Source organism: Gambusia affinis, linkage group LG24 (genome assembly GCF_019740435.1).
Source record: "Gambusia affinis linkage group LG24, SWU_Gaff_1.0, whole genome shotgun sequence".
Classification (NCBI taxonomy): Eukaryota; Metazoa; Chordata; class Actinopteri; order Cyprinodontiformes; family Poeciliidae; genus Gambusia; species Gambusia affinis.
Window position 1 is genome coordinate 3993864 of NC_057891.1, and position 12870 is coordinate 4006733.

The 12870-nt window shown below is 39.5% G+C and overlaps 1 long non-coding RNA gene across 1 annotated transcript; it reads right to left on the reverse strand.

Annotated features, from left to right (window-relative positions):
- Positions 1-107: 107 nt before the first annotated feature.
- On the reverse strand, positions 108-2063 carry LOC122827127. The gene is made up of 6 exons (XR_006369948.1): positions 1279-2063; positions 1060-1191; positions 899-966; positions 611-702; positions 231-288; positions 108-137 (listed from the first exon to the last, which is right to left on the reverse strand). It is a non-coding gene; the product is annotated as an uncharacterized LOC122827127 (long non-coding RNA).
- Between the last annotated feature and the right edge of the window lie 10807 nt (positions 2064-12870).

Here is a 12870-nt window from a genome sequence, read left to right on the forward strand (position 1 = left end):
CTCAATCATCTGAAACACAAATAAAAGTTTCACTCATTCTGACCAAAGTCTCAGTTCTTCTTTACAACACTTTTATTTCTTGAAAAACTCACCAATAAGCAGGCCATGCCTGTAACCATGGAAACAAGGCTCCACACCTGTTCGACATCTGGCTCACTTGGTATTCAGCTAAGAATTTGCAGAAATAAAGCTGGAGGAGACAAACAACTTTCACTGATTAAACATTTTACTTGTATTGAGGACGACAATGAACCAGGGCAGCTTCAGGTCAAAGTTCACCTCCAGGCTCTGCAGACAAAAACAAACAATGTTACTGATGAGTTTAACCACAAATAAACTTTTCCTACACTTCCATGTTTGCAGAACTGAACATAGTCTCATTTTAACGAGATTACACACACTGGAAGCCTACACAAGGGGGCGATAGAGGTCTGGTGCTACTAAAGGCATTTAACTGCCTGAAACACTTTGGCTTCTCTTCACTGTGTTGGGATTTAAGCATGTTTAAAATAAAAAGTTTAAATTCGCAATACGTCTACTACATTTACAGACTTAGCTTTTACGTCTCTGCTAAAACTGGACCCAGCCAACTAAATCCTTACAGACTCACCTGGCAGCAGCCGTTCATTCCTCCAGGAATAAAACCACAATCTAAATCAGCTGCTGTCGACATGGTGGACCTCACAGAACCGAACCAGGAGGCTGTAGAGACACAATAGATTCTGACATGGATCAGTTACACACTGAGGCACTTTAAATTGTTTTTATGCATTAAGATGCTGCAGCTTCTGTTTCAGTCCTCGGCACGGGAAAAAAAAATATTAGTTTCTCTGAAAATAAAGACAAATGTTTAAACACCACATTGTCATTTCTAAAACTAATGCACAAATAAACCAACCTGTGTTTGACCATGAATCAGGAATCGGTCACAATCAGTTTCACCTGCTGTCTGCGGCGGACTGGAAGCTGCGGGGACAAACGTCACGCTAAACATCAAACAATGTCTGGATTCACATTCACGCAAAGCGACAACGCTAAAAGTTTGCACCAAATACAAACCCAACAAAGAAGCTGCTCTGAAAACAGCCTTTACTATCGCTGCTCCAAACGCCAGATGAAGTTTTAAGGAGCCGCTCGGCTGCAGATGAAACCCACCCGTGGACTCACAGATGGACACGACGCTGAAAAACTCTGGAGTGGAAAAACAGAGAGAAGTTACTTCACATTTTAGACACTCAAACAATCGTTCGTCAAGTATGAGAGCCTGGCTGACTTTACCTGGAGCACAACCTGGAGACCCACCGAACCGAACCTGATCCAGAGCTCAACTAAACGCCTCTGGCTCATCCCGTTCCTTTTTATCCGGTTCCCCACAGGTGACTCCAATCAGCGCAATCAGCGCTGATCACCTCCTCCGGATGATTCATTCACTTTCGGTCTCTTCTTGTCATTTTTACTATGATGATTGTGCTGCACTTTTCTGCTTTTGGGTCCATTCGCATCATTTTCTGGGGACTTTGGTCATTTTAACCTTTTTTGGTGCAAAGACAACAGAAATTTATAAAACCTTTTGCCTAAATGTGTCACTTTTACATAAATATAAATACATACAGCTTATTCATAAAGCGCTTCTCACAAACATAATAATTTACCTTGAATTATATCAATAAAACTAAATTTAGACAATAAAATCATCAACTGTCCCCAGCAGGTTGCGGAATGTCGCCGTCTAGTGGACAGAAGCTGCACCTGCAGTGTCTTCAAATAACATTTCAAAACAACCAAATCTTCTACAACTGGGACTTTCTGCAGTTCATGAGCTACTGGAGATGATTTCATACATTATCACAAATACAAGACTATAAACATCATTTTATTCCTTTTTTAAATAAGACAAAAAGGCTCTAATACTATAACAGTGTTACTTTAGTGAACGTTTGATCATGTGGAGCAAAGGATGAATCTGCAACTGAAATATCTGAAAAGCTCAACAACTTCTGCTGGACTGAACATCCATACAGAGTGTGGATGATCTGTATTGATCCTGATCAATATATAGATTCACTGGTTCAGAACTGGATGCTGAAGGTCATTGAAATGAAGTTTTTACAGGATGTCAATCAGGTGAAGCTACAAATGAACTGGAGGATTAATGGTAAAAAACATTTACACACAAACAATGTTTTAAGTTTTTAATCTTCAATCCTAAATGTTTCAAAAACACTTCAATCACATAATTGAAAAGCAAATATTAGACACTAGATTATTCTGTTCCAGACACGGTAAAACAGAGCAAGTTGTACGTCTTCACTGCGACGGTTTTATAGCGATCTAACGGGTCAGGAAGGCCGAGGTTTCTGCTGACCGATAAACCCTGATGGACCTGGTCGTCGCTGCTTTTCTTCAGAGAGGCCTTCTGGAGGAAAGAAACAACAGAAAAACATTATTTAGGCTACAATAAAACAATAAAGGTATATAACTCAAGAACATTATATAGAAACAATATATAGAACTAAAAAGCTACATGAAACAACAAATATTTGATAATTATATATATAATTTACCCAACATTTCTACACCTGAAGCTTTTTTAAATAGAGATAAAACAATGTGAACAATGAGGTTCAGATCAGGAAACATTAATAGTTTGATTTCTAAACGTCAGCAGAGAAAACCTTCAACGATTCATGATGTGGATTTTCTGTTTGGCTTCGTTAATATTGACTAAACTAAATCAAAAGCCATTAAATGTCATTTAAAAACCCGTGGATACAAACAGATCAGGGTCAAAACACGCTCCGGTTTTTATTGTTTACCATCAGAAACAATTTAAACTCTGTCTCACGTTTCAAACCTCCAACAGGCTGAGAGGGAAAACTTTCACAGTCTGGCGGCGTGAGGACAGAAGCTGCTCGCTCCGCGGTTAGCCTCTGTTTTCACGCTTCACAAACGGAAGAGAACGACGTTGATGGGACCGGTTCGGATCCTCGCTGGGCAGACTGGAGGAGCTTCTTCCTCCTGGACCCTCCTCTTCCTCGCCCGGTAAAGCGGAGCTGCAAACGGAGCAGAGGTCAGTGAGTCCGGTCTTCACCACGGAACCGTTCTCTATGGAGTTTTAATGCGTCACGTTAGAAAAGGCTGATGGAAACAGAACAATAACAAAACGTGACAGACTTTGTCACAACGTGTCGCTTCTGTAAAAACACGAGGAAATAAGTTTGTGTGGTTTCCAGCAGTAGCAACAGCTGGTTAATGATCAGTGATACAAAGAAATGTTTCCATAAAATCAATATTCAAGCAGCAAAACTTTTGAGCAAAAAAACTAAACTGTTTTTAACTTTTTGAATTTCCATTATTTTTGAAATGTCACATTTAACTATTATAGAGTTTATAGAAACGCAGCAACTTTTTCTGAATAAGATTTTCTCATTTACTGATGTGAAAATCCAAACCAGTAGAAGTACTTTCACTTTTTCCTTTCTGTGACTTTTGACCAGTTTTCTCAGCGTTGGATGGAAACGACCTCTGACCTGTCAGACAGAGCAAAAATGTCTGCTCTGGGGGAAAAAGAAAAAAGAGAGGAAAATCTGAAGTTTCTACTTAAGTACATGTTTCAGCATCATTCATGTCCATTGTTGTAATAATACCTGTTTTATGCTCCACAAAGCATTTTTTACACTAATTTAAAGTTCAATATAGCATAACATCCAAATTATTGTTAATTCTGAACTAGTGAATTACTATACTATTGATATTATCAGTTTTGAGAGGGCCAACAAAATTATATAACACACAAATAAATGATCAGTGACATTTATTCACTCTTACACTACAATCACAGAGAACTAACAATATATGTCGACATGTATAAAGCAGCGCCTAGAAGCTCACTAAAAACATACAAATAGTAAAAGAGAGAACAATAGAGAACAAAAGATATTTTAAATATAGAATATAAAACTATCAGTGAGCCAAGCCAGTCAGTATTCTTGCATTGCATGCAACATCACATGCACTGATAAAAATAGCTCCACATTTAGCACAAATAAAACCAAATGCTTAAATTTCAATCCCCTGAAAACTGGAAACTCACAAAAAAACACAATTTTTTACAGAAAAAAATATTATAAAAATAGGTAGAAAGACCTAAATGTATTTTAGTGTATATATCAACAAAGCTTGATGTCATTTTTCTGTAACTAAACACAGAATAACACAGATTTAGTTTGACGACAAATTTCAGCAACATAATTAGTTATTTCACTGAAAGTGGACAAAGAGGAATAAAGACCAATCCACTTATTGATAAGCCCTCATAACATGGCAGTCGTCCTTTTGGACTTTATAAACAATTCTGGGCTTTAAAACACAAATGGTGAGATTATATTTAAAGATGAAAACTAAAAAGAAAATCTTTCAATCGCTGCTTCCCAAGAGACACTCTTTCCATTCCAAAACAGTCTGTCCAGAGGCTGGACAGTACCATTTTCCCTTAATCTGTGTATGGCCAGTGCTTTTGTTTTTCGCCTGACCACAAACTGAACACTGATAGTGGTAGTCCTGCTTCCATTGGCGCTTTTTGGGAGGCTCCCCTCTTGCCAGGCGTTCCTGGTCTTCTAATTCTGCCCTATTCTGTCTCCACTTCCTGTAGCGATTCATGTTGGCTGGAGTCTGATCTGATGGTGATGATGATGCTGAACCAGCAGCAGCTGCTGGGATGGATGAGTGAAGTGGTGGTGTATAGTACCGATACATTGGAGCCAGAGAAGATGGAAGGGGTGGGAACTGTCCTTGTCCAAATGAGGTCAAAACTGAAGCTGGTGGACCGAAGCCGAAACCCAAAGAAGCGGATGGGGCTTGTGGCATCTGGTTCTGCTCACAGTAGGACCAAGCAGATGATGGTGGCTGGTCAGTCTGTGGATACAGGAAGCTGGGAGGAACTGCGGCCTGTGAAAAGAGACCTGGCTGGTATGAGGGAGGACATTGCTGTGCGGAGCCAGCTTTACCACCAACCCGTTGATGGATCAGGGCCTCGCCTTCTCTGTTTTCAGGTTCTTTAAACTCCATGCTTGTATGTCCATGTTCCACAGGAAGGGAGGGGAACTGTCTCGCTTCTGGGAAGGAGGCGTCAGCCACGGACACCTTCGGAGGAAGATTCACACCTTGGAGAAGAGCGTCCCTGTCGGTTCTCTTCTGCCGCTCATGTAGCCTGAAAGATAATAGAACATAAATTGTTTCCTTTCAAAGTCAAGCCATCTTTGAAGTTGAATATCTATTGAAAATAAAGGACATCTTACCAAGCACACACAGTGGTATTGTTGATGGTGACCAACAACAAGTTGGTCTGTATGGGCCTGGAGTCGTCAAGTAGTTGTTTAGTGTGGCAGTACGTCTGAATAATAGACTGCGGGACGGGTAAAACCTTCCCCTTGCTGTCTTTTGGCCGGTTTCTTGCTTGCTGATATTCTTTGAACAGCTTGAAGCAAATGCACTCAGAGGCTCTGGGTCTCTGGGCAGCCTGGCCATGGGTCATGAAGAGTCTGTGTGACAAACAGGTCAGTCAATTAGCAGAAAACACTGATTTGATTGGAGCAGTAATGAAATGCAGTAGAAAAGTTCTTCTCATTTTGATGAGCTCAGCAAACCCGTATTGATCTCCTAAATTTAATGCTAAGAGAAAAAAATATTCTATTTGCATCAGTGAATATGCAATCAAGTTATCCATTGTGACAAATATTAGACAGGTTACCTTTCAGCTGCTTGCTGACCAGGTGCGCCAGCCGTTTCGGGAAGCCCTCCAAGGTCCTGGTAATGTGCTCTTCTTGTTTTTTAAGGTGTATTTAACAGGCTGCTTGTCCATAGCATGCAGGTTAGAATACAGCTGCAACACATTTTCCACCTCTGTTGTTGACAACGCAGTTATTGTTCTGTTGAGGCTCAAAAGGTTCTCTGCCAAGCTGTCAACTGCCTCCCACCCAGGAAAACCTCTGTAGTCACACCGGGTCTCCTTAAAAGAAAAAATAATTGCTACATAGATACAAATATACACACAGTCATTTCTTTATGTTATGTGAAACAATTTCCTGGAACTGATGGTTGATCGGACTGGATAATCCGTATTTCTACCAAAGAAAAAGGCCAACATGCCGCAGAAGAAAAAGAGAGAAATAACTCAGTCTAAACCAGTGGTTCCAAACAAGTGCTGCAGAAGCCTTTTAATCATTTAAGTAAGCTGTTTACAAGCAAGACACCAAAAACATGCAAGGGAGGGGTGCATGAGGACCAGGTAAGGGAACCACTGGTTTAAATAAAGTAGATTAAAGCATAAAATCAAGTACTGTTTCAGATTTATTAAGAAAAAATGTTTAGATGCTGAGAAAGATGGAAAAGGGCCAGTAAATCAAGCCAAAGCCTAATCTGGAAATATGATTTTATAACAACAATTACATCCCAAAATTGCCTATTGAACATAATCCAGCAACCAAACAAAGTGTTGCATGCTGTAATGAAACAAAATGAACCCACATAGGTCTCACTCTACCTGGGATACTTGGTCCACCTGGGAAGAGCTACTTGGTCCACTAAAGGAGAGGTCACCAGTAAGCTGACCTCTGGGTGAAGCAGCAGCATGAGTGGGAGAGGCAGGACTTGAATCGATACTGGTTTCCTGTAAACACACAGAAGCAACAGTAAATGTTCCTTATATCCTGGGATTTCAAAAAAAAAAAACAACAACCTTTTTCTCTGCATTCATGATGGCAAGATATTTATAGTGGCTGCTTATTTGTTTCAGTGTAAAGCCATTATATATTAACGTGACACAGCACTTTTCACATATATTTTCCATTATGTCCATTACATTGTGCTTTTCTACAAAAAACATACTAAAATGGAATGTTATTGTTAAGAAAATGTCTAAATACACAAATGACATACACATTAATAAACAATGTTACAAACTGACATTTTTGGCTCTTACAGTATTTATAACATAAAAGTTTGAAATGTTTTGGTTTTTTTTTGTTCTTGTTCATCTCATTTACATGATCATCACCCAACTAATCAATAACAATCATCTTCAGTGACTGATGATAATCTAATAAATTATAACAATAGATTGGAAATGCCAATGTAGAAGCATGGAACACATGAGGATAATTTACTCTGTTAATAAGACAAATTACTCACTAAGTAAAAGTGTAATGTAATTAAAGCATTACCTCAGATGACATGGGAGAAGACTCTACCTGGAGAAAATCAATGTTAGAGGATGGCATTTCCAACTGGCTTTCACACTGTAGCATGTCGTGGGGGCTCTCTGAGAGCATGTCAGTGACATCACTGATGGTGACATCAGGACTGTCCTCCTCCTGAACGTTAGCTGGCACCTCTGGCAAAATAACTCCCAGTTTGTTGTCCTGCTGTGGACCTAAGAGGTCTCCGCTGTCTGACTGAGCGAGAAGATACTCCACAGCAATCCGCTCACCTTCAATGATCATAAAGGACATTTGACAATTGTATTTGAAAGTGACAAATTTGCTGCACAAAAATGAGCATTTTTGTGGAATTTGTTAGGTAAATGTCTAATACCTGTGGGACAGCCTGGGGGAACAAACTCTGGCAGGAGGTCATGACCCAGCACTTTGTTGCTCAGAGTGTTGAGGTTGGACATCAGACGAACATCACAGAGTTTACTGTGGGATCTGTGACTCGTATCTAAAGCTTCTTGGGCTCTTTTCATGTTCCATATACATTTGAGTGTGCATGGCATTGCTTCTCCATCCTTAAAAAACAGAGTTGCAAAAATTGGCAGCATTTATGAAATTTAAACTTCTTTTCATATTTTTCAGAAATTATGCTGATTAACATATTTAGATGTACGGTTAAAATTCTGGGAGGTGTTTCAAAAATGAATGACATCAAATATACCAATTCACAGTTTACCTGGTATGAAGGAACACTGGTGTCGATGAAAGCTTTCAACTGAAGACGAGCCCCTGCCACATCTGAAGGTTTGAACTTCTTTGTCTCCCTTTTGTGCTGAGTGAAGCTTGGTGTACAGTTCAACACCAGGTGGATCTTGGATGCATGGCAGGTGCTTCTGCTGCATTTGCCACACGAGTCATGCTCTCAGGGTTGATCAGGCGGAGACCTGAGGTGTCAGTCAGTTCCCACATGGAGTTTAATAATTCCTGAATGAGGTTCCGGGTTTCTTCTACCCCTCTTGTCCTTCCTCTGCAATGTTTAGCAAGCTCAATGGAATTAATGTGGGAGGATGACCAGCATATTTTTTATTCAGCTCTGACCTCTTTGCTTCTTTAAGGCAGCTGACATCATCTCGATCCCATTCAAAAATGCAGCAGGACAACTTGGAGCAGAAAGTTCCATAAAGAGGATGAAGTTCTGTGGTGAGACCGGTTGTGAATCGCTTCATGTAATGAAAGATGTCAAGCCTCACTTTAGTTTTCCAAAGTCGAAACCACTCAAGCACCGGAGGCACACCTGTTTATGTAAAAAAAATAATAAAAAATAAAAATACATATATATAAATATATAAATAAAACACATTAATAATTTCTACAGCATTTAGTTTACCTTATGATTCACAGCTGATTGTATTAATGTTGCTACATAAAACATAACTGCTACATAGATCACAATACCTTGTTCAAAATACATTTCTTTTACATTGAACCTAAAAATATTTTAAACTTTGAACTGTAAACAAATGTTACAGCAATAAGGTCTAAAAATCACAAACCTGATTCACTACATCAGTCTCTATCAACATAAAGGACTTGTGGCTCTGGTTCCCCAGCATTCTGGAAGCGCATAACAATTCCTTGGCACAGTTCCTCCAACCTGCTCCTTCCCCTGTGGTCAGCACACAGTTCAGAACCTGGCCATATTCATTGGTGATGTTTGTCATCCAGGTTGCAGTCTCAGAAATTCCACCAGCAAGTTTCTTGGTGATCTGATTGTTTAAAAAAAAAAGGCAATTATAATCTGATTAGAATTTGGAATGCAAATTATAATCAGAATAGCAAAATATTTTAGAGATGTTTTACTATACCTTTTTGGTTGAATCAAGCTTTAAAATCCTTCCATATGTTGAGGTGATGACACCCTTCATCTCAGACAAGTGAGACAGTATTTCATTGGCATGCACCGTCTCAAACCACTGTGAAGTGGAAGGGGGCTAAACTCTGGTGGATTCTGGTAGATCACTTCATGGATACTTGTTAGGGCGCTCTTCTTCTTGTGAAGCTCACAGTCAGTCAGATAATCCATAGTGCGCTTTGCCCACTCCTCACTATGCAGTTCTTCTAATGCTTGTTGTACATAACTGGAGCTATTTCCAAAAGTGCGTGGTTTGAGCAAAGTCACACATCTTTTGTCCAGAGCCAGTTGTGTGGTGAGAATGGCTGGAAACTTGTTTCTATGGGCAGGATCTAACTGATTTAGCACCTCTGTGCTCCATGGACAAACAGGTATCATGCATTTACTGCATCGTGGATAAATAACCAATCAAATAATATCTTGAATCGAGATCTATAACTTCTCTGACCTTTGTGTAGATCCCAGAGTGATGCATCTTGGTGTTGCATTGATGACACTTCAGAGAAATACCCCACATCCGCATTGGTGCCCATAAAAACATCCTCTGCCTAAAGTAGACCAGGGGATCTGGAGGTTCATTCATCATCTTTGGTAGACGGGGTGGATGGAACCAGTTTTGTGAGAATTGTTGTTTAAACTGTCCAGTAGGGTTGTAGAGGCACTGGGCAATCCATTCCTGGTCTGCTGGCTTGATGACCTGCAACAACTGCTTGGGAAGAAAGCTGACCCAATTCACCTCCGGAGGCCTAAGGTGGGGAATAGATGAAGAAGCAACTGAAGGAGCAACTGAAGGAGTTGCTTGGGGGTGTTGCACTGGTGCAAGGCGCTGTTGTGGCTGAAGTGCTGGTTTCTGGGGAGATGCTGCTGGTTTCCCAGGAAGTATTGCTGGTTTCTGGGAAGATGCTGCTGGTTTCCGGGGTGAAGTTGCTGTTATCCCATGTTGCAATTTAAAAGCTGGATGTTGGTCTGGAATAGATGGTGATGTTTGGCCTGTTTGTCCTGGTCTATCATGACCTTCTTCAATATGATGAAGCAAACCAACAGCACCCGTGACCTTTTTCCCACAATGTTCACAACATTGCTCTGCATGAAAGTCAGATAAATGTTCAGAAAATAGTTCCACGTTTATGCCTTCATTACATAATGCACACTTTATCTGAATTGGAGTTTCACTGACTGACATAGTGGGAAGTTGGCAGCTCCCTGAACTTGAGCTCCTCTCCGCTCTCTGGTCAGCTGGAACTGTGCCGACACTTGAAATGTTTTGTGTGGCTGGATCTCCTGCAGCTTCGACTATGCTTGAGCTCCTGTGCATTTCAGGATTAACTGTTTTTAAAGCTGAACTGCTTTGTGGGGTTGGATCTTCTGTAGCTCTAGGTACACCTGTGCTGCTCCCTGCACCTGGCGTGCTTTCTGCTTCAATCCCTGTTGTATTTGCCTGATCAGCTGACTGTGGAAAAACAACATTGAATAAACTTGTGTGACAAATCATTAAATTGTTTCCAGTGTTCTATATCCATTTGGAATTATTGTCTGTTTTTGTCTTACATATTAAGATAGGTAACAAAATAATAACAAAAACGTAGGTGAAACACTTAAAAATTTCAACAGTCACTGGTTTGAAACATAGCCCTTTTTTACCTATTGTATATAATAAAAGAAATTAACTTATATTATGATAAATTTGCAGGATTTTTTTCCCAAATATGGATTGTCCTGACTTTTATTAAACTGAAGGCAGGAGTAAAATGTTTCTAGATTGTAAAGGTTGCAGACGACTGGACTAAACAAAACCACCATGATGAGGACAAACGGGCCGAACAGAACCGCCAGGAGAGACGAAGAACCAGAACCAAAACCAGGAGGGACGGAGAAACAGCAGCAGATAATCTTCAGTTCATCCCAAAACTCTGATCTGTGGAGAAAAAAAGAACTAATTAATTCATCTAAAACAGAACCAGTTCAGTTCAGAACCGTTCATGTTCAAAGTTCTTTTTTTACTATCAAGTTCTCTTAAACTGAGCAGAAAAAAGAAGAAATAAAGAATCGTCACAAACTAACGGTGAGAAAAGAAAATGTTACAAATGAGATGAATTTTAAATCTTAAATTGAGTTATTAATATATTGGTATAAAGATTGGGATTTTGTGATGTTGCAACGTTTAAACATTAAAATAATTTCACTTTAAAAACTGAGGTGATTTTTAGGAAGCAGCATATGTGAATAAAAATGTAGCCAGAGGATTAAATTGTTAATATCATAATTTAACTCTTCATCCCAGTTAGACCAAATTTTATCAACTTAAAAGGGGAATAGATTTCTTGAACAAAATCCAGTTTTGAAAATATTTCTAAAAACATTAATGAAGTTGCAACTGAAAAAAATTTTATTGTCTCAAAAATTCAGACACACAAAAAAAGGAATTGATCTTTATTTTTGAGTTTCATTTACAGAAACTCATTACAGGGAAAACTTAATACATAATTATGAAATTAATGTCAAATATTTTGTGGGAGTGGAATAGAAAGTTATTTGGTTCTGTTATTTATTTGTAGTTTACTTTTTTTGGATGTAGAAGTTACGTCACAGGGCGTACTATCACATTTTTACACACTCCAATAAAACACTTTGACTTTGACTGAGTACACCAGGGGTGGGCGGTCCTGGTCCTGGAGGGCCGCTGTTCTGCAACTCTTAGAGTCTCCCTGATCCAACACACCTGAATCCAATAACTGAATCACCTCCCAAGTGCAGCCAGGTTCTCCAGAGTCCTGCTAATGACCTCATTATTGGACTCAGGTGTGTTGAAGTAGAGATACATCTAAAAGTTGCAGGAGACCGGCGTAGGGTGCAGAGTGAGTATTAGGACCCGGCCTACTATGGTGCGCTCTTCACTGACGTCATCATTGTGCAACTATATGAGACATGCGCAGTTCTGTGATTGACAGGAATGAAGTAAGTGGTGTCTTTCCACTTGGTTCAACTGAATAATGAATAAAGTGACTTTCTCCGACTTTTCCTGCCCTTAAGACGTTAAAGCGAACAAGAGGAAACTGCGACATTAATAATAAAAGTGCACGACATTTCACAACTCATAACCAGAACTTATAATCAAAGCTGAGAAGTCCGAGTGGTAGCATGTTGTCTTTACGAAGCAAGACAAACCACAAAATTACACATTTTTTAAAGCGCAACTAACAACCTATATGGGTCCCAGATGTTTGGTCAGAATATGATACAAATAAATATGAAAGCCAATAACTTACCGAGCAAAGCAGATCAGTTTCAAATGAAATACAGAACCGGTGTTGATCTTCTTCTGGGTGTTACTGGCGGCTGGCAAAACCAACTTCAAGTGTATTTACCGCCACCTACAGGACAATCATAGAAGCTCTCACCTGTACGGTGAGAAGAGAAGCTGGAAACGGAAGGTGAGGATTAACATTAAAGTTTTTATTACTTCTTGTACTATTCTTTAATATTCTCGTTCAAGATACGTTTGCCCAACGTTAGAATACATGCAATGCACATTATGCAGGAAAAATAAAAAAATCTGACATTATTTGAATGCAAACTTTACATTTGCGTTTGAGTTGCAAGTTGGTGACGACGAGGAAAATCACACAGTAAACTAGAGACGCAGAAAACACACACTGTTATATTGCAGATGTAATAGTTTAGTGTGTATTAATATGAACACAACTTCTGCTAGCAGGATAAACATTTTACTCTCTTAAACAGAACAGTGCA